This window comes from Diuraphis noxia, unplaced genomic scaffold, assembly GCF_037042655.1.
Source record: "Diuraphis noxia isolate RWA-SAM2 unplaced genomic scaffold, SU_Dnox_SAM2 contig0004, whole genome shotgun sequence".
NCBI lineage: Eukaryota > Metazoa > Arthropoda > Insecta > Hemiptera > Aphididae > Diuraphis > Diuraphis noxia.
Window position 1 is genome coordinate 34,735,102 of NW_028301714.1, and position 8,758 is coordinate 34,743,859.

Here is an 8,758-nt window from a genome sequence, read left to right on the forward strand (position 1 = left end):
TACAATAAGCCAACAACTGACATAGATTAATATATTATTACCTATTTATACATTATATTTATAATTCATATTGCTTAAAAGTTAAAACATTTAAAATTACATTACATTTTTACACATTTATAGGTAAACAATTTTATATATATATATATTTTTTTATTGAGCATATTCACATCGACAACAAAGGTCATTAGTTACACTTATTTACAATAATGATGTAATATAATATGTAGGTACTGATACAATGGTAAGTTATTTAATTAGGATAAAACATTTTTTTTATATAAGATTGAACGATTTTGTTTTTCTTAAAAAATTAATTATGTCTAGGTTTTTTTCATGAATAGGTTATTTTATATTTTACGTAGGTACCTAATTCAATAATTATTCTATCTATTAATCGGATTATTTTAGATATATAATACCTGTAATGCATAAAAGAAGCATGATCGTAATCAATAATCAAACAAAAATAGGCAAGAAAAATAATATATTATATTATTATAATTTAAATTTAAAATTACAAATATTTTTTGGTTATTGTTGTATCACATTTAATTATTTAAATGAACATTATTCATAAACGTGAACCTCCTTGGTAATAGATGTTTTATTGAAATATTACATATCTTTGGATTTATCCTATTAGCGTAACATAATATAATCTGTGGCAATTGTCTTTTCAGAATCAGAAATGACAGTCGATTAAAGATTCTAAAATTATAATTTCAATGAGCACTAGAGCAAACACGAACTAAAAATATTCTGTATTTCATATAATTTTAATTTCATAATTAATAATATTTTCAGACTTCAATTAAGTATCTGATGCGTTCTTACGTCGGTATCGGAGTGTACCCATACACGTCTCGGATTTCACCAATACCTCGAAAAAGAGTCGATGTTTGAGGTAAGTTTATTTTCATATTCTTTTGAGGCTTGAATCTTATGTTAGGCTTTAAATAAATATTTAAGGTCACGAAAAATATATTCCCAAGTTCCAAGTATCGTTGACGCATATTTTATTTCTAAGCGCGAAATTAAGAAATACGCGAGATCGAATAATATAAACGCGCTGCGTCGTTTTTCAGGTCACCAGACGTATAATAATTATAATTTCATAATTATAACCTAGGTATGTGTTTGTAATCGACATTTTTCAATTTTTGTTTAGTTAGTTAATTGTAATATCCGTTTAACTGATGACTCCATTCTCCAAAACTCATAGGGATCAATTTTAATTCGTAAATGGTAATTTTTTCGATATCCAACGTTAGAGGTCAGGAATTTAGAATAAAATATATTTTATTTCGATAAATTATGTATATAATAGATATTTGTAGTTATTTATAACCTTTATTCTTTATCTTATATCTAATATCATAGGTACTTATTAAGTTATTACATTGTAAGTACACCTATAAAGCCCTATGACCTAAAGGCTAAAAGAATTGATCACTGAGTTTTTATTCATTTTCTAAAACTCAATCTTTCAAAAATTAATATAGAATAATAACTATAATATTCATGAATTCTTGAAATAAAATAAATAAACAAACTATAATACGCAATACTAATTAAAGTTTGTATAAAAAATTATAAAAATAAAAATGGATCGGTACTAGAGTTTTAGTAGCCATACAGTGGGTATAATGTTTTTATAGCCATATAAAATTAATAAGTTCTTGAATAAAATAATCAAAACACATAATAACATTAAATGGATCGTTTAGCTATATATTATCTGTAATGTTAAAAAAGTGGGTAAGTGGATGTCAGTCTGTTGTACAGATTAAGGTGTGGAGTGGACCTCTGACAAGGGTAGGTTGCATTTTAATGCAATCATAGGTATCATTGTATACGAAAAACCATTTCTGAACGGAGATGATTTGTCAGTCTAGGATATATTATATTTTAATATTGTCATATATTCTATTTTGAAATAAATATTTTATTTTTCAATTAAGACGCATTTTGCATAAGGCATGGTTAATCAATTCTTCCAAAAACATTGCATGTAGTTATCATAATTCATAATACCTAGTATTATCATAGATATACATATACCTGGTTTGAGGATAAATCGTTATCATTACGCGATTTCATACAAATTTAAAACTCAAACGCTCAAAACATTTTTCCTATAATGACACTTCAAATTTTCTCTATAGCTATATGTAGCAAAACTTATGGAAAACTTGGTGTTAAATTTTATAACCTTAGATATAAGTACAAACAATATTATGAATTTTGAACTACAAAATAATTTGCAAATATTCATGGTTTTGACGAATTTTTGTCAATATTTGAAATTCAAATGCTAATTAAAATTTAATTTGAATTTCCGGTGGACATTATTTTTGTGATAAAAATTGAAAAACTTGTAAGGAGCCTTGTATTAAATTTTCAAATCTTAGGTATAAAAGGAAATTTTTTTATGAATTTCTAGGATAAAATAATTTACGAATTTTTGTGATTTTTACGTATTTTGTCAAAATTCAAAATTTGAATGCTTATACAAAAAAATTGTGTCTATGAATTTATTTTATTTTTCAACTGCTATTGTAACAATATGTTAAGAGCCTTGTATTAAATTTTCAAGATTTTTTACCCAAAAAATAAATTTTTATCGATATTTATTTAAAAAAAACTAATAATGATCGAAAATTGCATATACCTATGAATAGTTCAACTTAAGTCAAAAGTTTTTGAAAATTTTATGGTGGATATTATATACTTATATAAACATTCGATGAAAAATCCATGCATCAATGGTCATTTTTTTAAAGTTACATCAAAAATCAAAATCGATTTTGTCGAAAACTGATGGTGCGTAAAATTTCCCGTTTTTCCCTTAATTTTTAGTTTGTTTATCCCGATTATTTAGAAAAATATTAGGAATACTTTTGACCACCAAAGTACCAACTAGATTCACTTTCTGATCGAATAACGTACTGAAGTCAAAAATCGAAGCACTTTTACTGCCCCAAAACGTGATGACAGACACGAAAACAAAATATATTCGTGGTTTTGACGATTTTTTGTCAATATTTGAACCTCAAATGCTAATAAAATAAAAAATTTTGCCTGGGTATTCTTATAATTTTTTAATCACAATAATCTATGAGAAACTTTATATTAAAATTTCAAGTATTTTGATAGGGCCAAAAAAATTTTATCGACACTTCAAAAAAAAAATATTCAGTAAAATTGAAAATTTCAGTTATCTATAAATATCTCAAAAAGTCAAAATATTTTGAAAATTAAATCATATGAGAAAATGCCAACCTAAACAACTGGTAAAATGTTCAAGGAGCTACGACTTATACTTTTTGTATGATAACAAATATTTAAAATCGTTTGAGGATAAATCGTTATCGATATGCTATTTTGTAAAAATTTAAAATTCAAACGCACTTAAAATATTTCCTATAATGATGCTTCGAGTTTTCTCTATAGCTACTTGAGGGAAATCGTATGGAAAACTTAGTGTTGTATTTTTAATCCTTAGTTATAAACACAAACATTTTTTTTTGATTTTTCAACTTCAAAATTGCTTGCAAATTTTCGCATTTTCGACAGATTTCGTAAAGACTTGAACTATAAACGCTTATAAAAAAAAAATTGTGCCCATGTATTCTTATAATTTTTTAATCACTATAAGAATAACTTATGAGAAACTTTGTATTCAATTTTCAAGTTTTTTTATAGGGCCAAAAAAATTTTATCGACAATTCAAAAAAAATTTTTCAGAAAAATCTAAAATTTCAGTGGTCTATAAATAACTCTAAAATTAAACTGTATATAGATTACACTAACATAAACATTTGGTGAAAATTTCAAGTATTTACAGTAAATAGTTTTTGAATTACAACCATATAAAAAATCGATTTCGTCGAAAACTGGTTTTGCGTAAAAATTCCGTTTTTCTGTCATTTTTTTTTTCTCGATTTTTTTGAAAACTGCCTACATACCCTTCCAACATTTGTACCTTTATTGTAGCATTAACTAATAAGTTTACTCTGACCTACAAAATATGTGATTTAAGGTTTTTTATAAATTTATAAACAGGTTAACAGAAGTACCTATTTATTTATTATATTTTGTGGTATTTATTTCCATGGTTTTATGTCATTCTTTGAGTAGGTACCCTTACTTATTTTTATATAAATTGCATATAATTTACTGTTATAACTTTAAATCATGTTTGGTAACACATGTAGAGGTTAGTGAGTACACTGGATGTCAAATTTGAGACCAAAGAAAAATTTAAATGCTCCCAAGTGATTAAAATCTATTTATCAGTGATTGTTACTAGTTAAGTATTTTTTTGGTGTTGATAGCATACTAAACAATTATTTAAAACATTAATATGTCAGCAACATGGACATAAAATTTATACTATTCAGGTATATATACATTATACATATATGATGTTTTGCACTTTGCAGTTAGGCATAAAAGTTACAGACAAGAAATACTAACAGTATAGCTTTGCATTAATTATACATATTTAACCTTTTTATTCTTTATTATTATTGAAAATAATAATTTTGGGTGTCATTTTTTATTCAACTGGCAGTTACATTTAAAATTCTCCATTTGCATATATATAAATGCTCAAGTTAACAAAAAACAAAAATTAAATTGCTGTTTCTTACCAGCTTATATTTGTGTTTATTTTTTCCACTTAATTATCAATACAAATTATTTATACAATGTTTTTGAGTATAAAACCTCTTTTAAGCAAACTTGTGATAGAGATAGAGAGTAAAACAATATTGATTATTCTAAAATAAACTTATAAGAAAAACTATAGATAGGTACATTCAAATAAAATACAAGGACAGATATTATTGATAAAAAATTGAAAACAATATATTTTTGCAAAGGTGAATTGTTGGATCCCTGCCTCAGTACCTTACTACATATTATTGACAGAGATTGATATAGCATATTACTATACTTATATAACTTATAGACTATAGTTTAAATAAAGGCAAGCGTAGAGGACAATGCACGCACTGGAGCATTGTTAGTCTAAACTCTTAAGCTTTTATAGCTGACCTACAAAATAAACCATTTTTGCTTTGTAATTTGTATTATAACTTATAAGTATTCCTTAATTTGTTCTTGATAATTGATAAAAAAATGCCAGTTTTCTGTGTGGTCATTATAATTGTTAGTACTTCCATCAAGTATTATTTATAACGCCAGTGCAGCGTTTTTATTTTCAAAATGGTTGTTGAAGTGTTGAACATAATATATTTATATCTAATATCTAATTATATTATACCTACAATAAAATATTATTATATACCTACTAATTAATATATTAATATATTATGTATAATTTGTTCTAGGGTATAATATATGTAAAATAATATATAATATTGTCTATCGCAGTATCACTATGTAATGAATTTAAAAAAAAATTGATTATTATAATACTCATCGGTATAAATTCGGCTTTAATAGGTTTCGGCTGAAGTACTGTCGGCTGTAATATTTGTCGGATAAAATACGGTTCTGCTAATTTACTTGTAATATTTTCGGCTACTATACGCGCTACCCGTTTTTCTGTCACTTTTTTTTTGTTTTTCTCGATTTTTTTGAAAACTGTTGGAAAATGTTTACTTTTGACCTCTATAATGCACCAAGGATATTCACTTTTACATCGGAAACCACCCCCAAAGTTTGAAATTGAATCATTATTTCGACTAATTATGCTGTACAGACAAAAAAAAAAACACACATCATTGTAAAATCAATACATTCGTCACATCGTTCAAAATCTAAAATGAATAGGTCAGAAAATATTGTTTAATATTTTATTGAAATTTCAGAGATGGTATTCGTCAGTGAAGATTTGCCGACTAAAAATCATATTCGTTGTGAAGCCTGTGTGAAATGTATTAACAATGTTTCGAAGATGAAGTTTTATAGTAGATTCAGATATTGGGTAAGTAATTTTCTATTTTTCAGTAGGTTTATTTTTATTTTATTAATTAATTAATTGATCAGGGGATAGATTACTTGCAATTTTTAAATTATTCGTTTTGTAACCACTGGTATAACACTATTCAAGTTATCAATAAAATCGTGATAAAAATTAGGAAATTGGTCAGGTATAATATTTAAAAATTTTTTTTTTTAATAATTTCCTCAATGATATTTAAATATTTTCACCAATTATCAGGTACGATGACCTGTAGGTACTATAGGGACTGGGAGTGTGAGAGTGGGGGCAGGGAGATTAAGAGATGGGAGAGAGAGAGAGTGAGAGAGAGAGAGAGAGAGAGAGAGAGAGAGAGAGAGAGAGAGAGAGAGAGAGAGAGAGAGAGAGAGAGAGAGAGAGAGAGATAGTGAGAAATAGTGTAGAGAGATGGTAGAGAAGCAGAAGAAAAATCGAGAGAAAAAGGGTGAGAAAGAAAAGGAGGGATAGTAAGAGAGATAGATAGTGTGAGGTAAGGTTAGATTAGGTTAGGGTTAGGTAAGATAGGTACTATAGTGACTTGTAAAGAGAGGGCGAGAGAAGGATAGTGTGAGAGGGAGTGAAAGAGGTAGATAGTATGGAGGATAAGGAGATTAAGTGAATGAGAGGGTGCAAGTGTGAGAAAAACGGGTAGAGGGGGAATGTCAGACGAGTGAGTGTGAGAGATATAGGTGAGGGGGATGGTGAGAAAGTGATAGGGTGAGAGAGAGGTAGCGTCAAAGGGAGATGATAAGGTTAGGTGGGGGAACAGAACAAAAAGTGAGAGAGAATTGTGAGAGGTTGTGAGAGACAGTGAGATAGGTGAAGGGGAGGGATAGGAAGAAAGAGGGGTAGTTGCAGAGAGAGAGGATTAGGTTAGGTGGGGGGAAGGGGAATAGTTAGGTAGAATAGTTATGTTAACAATTTTGAATATGTAGGAAAGGATCTTAAATTGCAAAGGTCACTCGACCCTTTGAGTGATACTACCAGGTTAGGTAAGGTTTACAACCTTCGACTTATGGGATAGAATAAAAAGAGAAGGTTGGTTAGGCCGATTAAGAGGATGTCAGTGGAATTTTTTTTCTCCGACTCATGCGCAATATATCAAATTTTTTGTTCACAATAATCTTAATAATTTCTAAAATTAGAGAAAAATAGGCTTATTATACTTTAATTATCAAGTGAGTTATGATTATTTTAAAGTATTCATAACTCGCTTCAAATATAGCCTATAAGATGCTCTAGGTATTAATAATAAGTATCTTAAAATTTTAAAAGAGGCCATTTCACTCTAATTTTAGAAATTATTATGATCATAGTGAACGTAATATTTGTGTATGGGTCAGAGAGAAAAAAAAAGAAATACACTGACATCCTCTTAAGTGTTATCAAGTCAAAAAAGCTCTTGATTGTTGATTGTTTACATTATTATAAGTCTTGTAAAAAGTATGACTTTTTCATTACATATTTTGTTAAAATATCACATCAATCAAATGAATATTATCTTTAAAATAACAAATTTTATTTTTTATACAAATTTACAATTTCATTATACATATTATTATAGTTAATAGTCTTATTATGAAAAGTATTGTAGTGCTCAATAAAAAAAAGTATTAGAGTTGTGGCTTGATAAGTAAAAAAATTTAAATATTATAAATTCTCATTCTCAAAATATTCATCTTAGGACTTCAATTTCAAAATAAAATATTTGTATACTTTTGTTTAGTATTACTTTACAAGATTGTACTATGATAGTGATTAAAAAAATAAACTTGAAAGTAGGCGAATGATTGGAAGTAAAAGTTATAATTAATAACTGTAGAGCTAGGACTTTTATGTACTTACTAAAAATTCATTAAATATACGCAGTTAAATAGGTATGCCTTAAAAAAAATTACATTATTTTATTACACTAGGTATAAAAATTACTTAATTAAATATTTTATGCATTTATCATATGTTTATATATATATATATACCGTTGTCCCACAAAACAGGGTAGGTACACTTTATCACTCATTACCCTTTAATTATACCCTGTAATCAATCATAAATTCCTATATGACTTAAAATTCTTTTAACTCATATCTTTTAGTGATATCCATACAAATTGTTTTTTTTTTCGTATGGCGCTATGTCCGGGAGTAGGCCTGAAGGCCTAGTTTGGACGCCTGTTTGGCAGAATTTCTATTGGGGCACCCGTAGGTTTAGGTTAGGTTTTTATTATATTATTTAATTCATTTTCATGCTGTATATGCGAGATAAATTGAGTAAGATTTGTGAAGATGCCTTTTAATATTTGTTTATGTTGTTATCGTTGTCTATATTTATGATGAAGTTAGCATCTAGCGTTTCCTGGTATAATTATTTATCGTAGAAATGTCTTCTCTTGATAACTTGTAGGTATGTAGGTAGTAGAATATCGAACGTCTTTTATTAAGTACCTACTTAATATGTATGAGATTGGATATTAGAATTTCTAATGTATTATTCTTATTTGATGTTTTGTTGTCTTTTTCTTTAGACTTTTGGAATATTTTTTGATTGTGGCAATAGTGTTCAATGACATTATTCATTTGGAAAATTATTGAAAATTAGAATTTTGTTTTTGTGGTGGTTTAGTATGATCAGATGGCCATTCCTTGTATAAGGATTTCATAAATATGATCTGGAATCTGAATGGATAATCCATTTAATTTCTTGTAGCTTACATTTATTTATTTATATAAATTAAAAATTTTAATTTTAATCCTATTGTTTTTGAACATTGGTTTGTAATTAGAT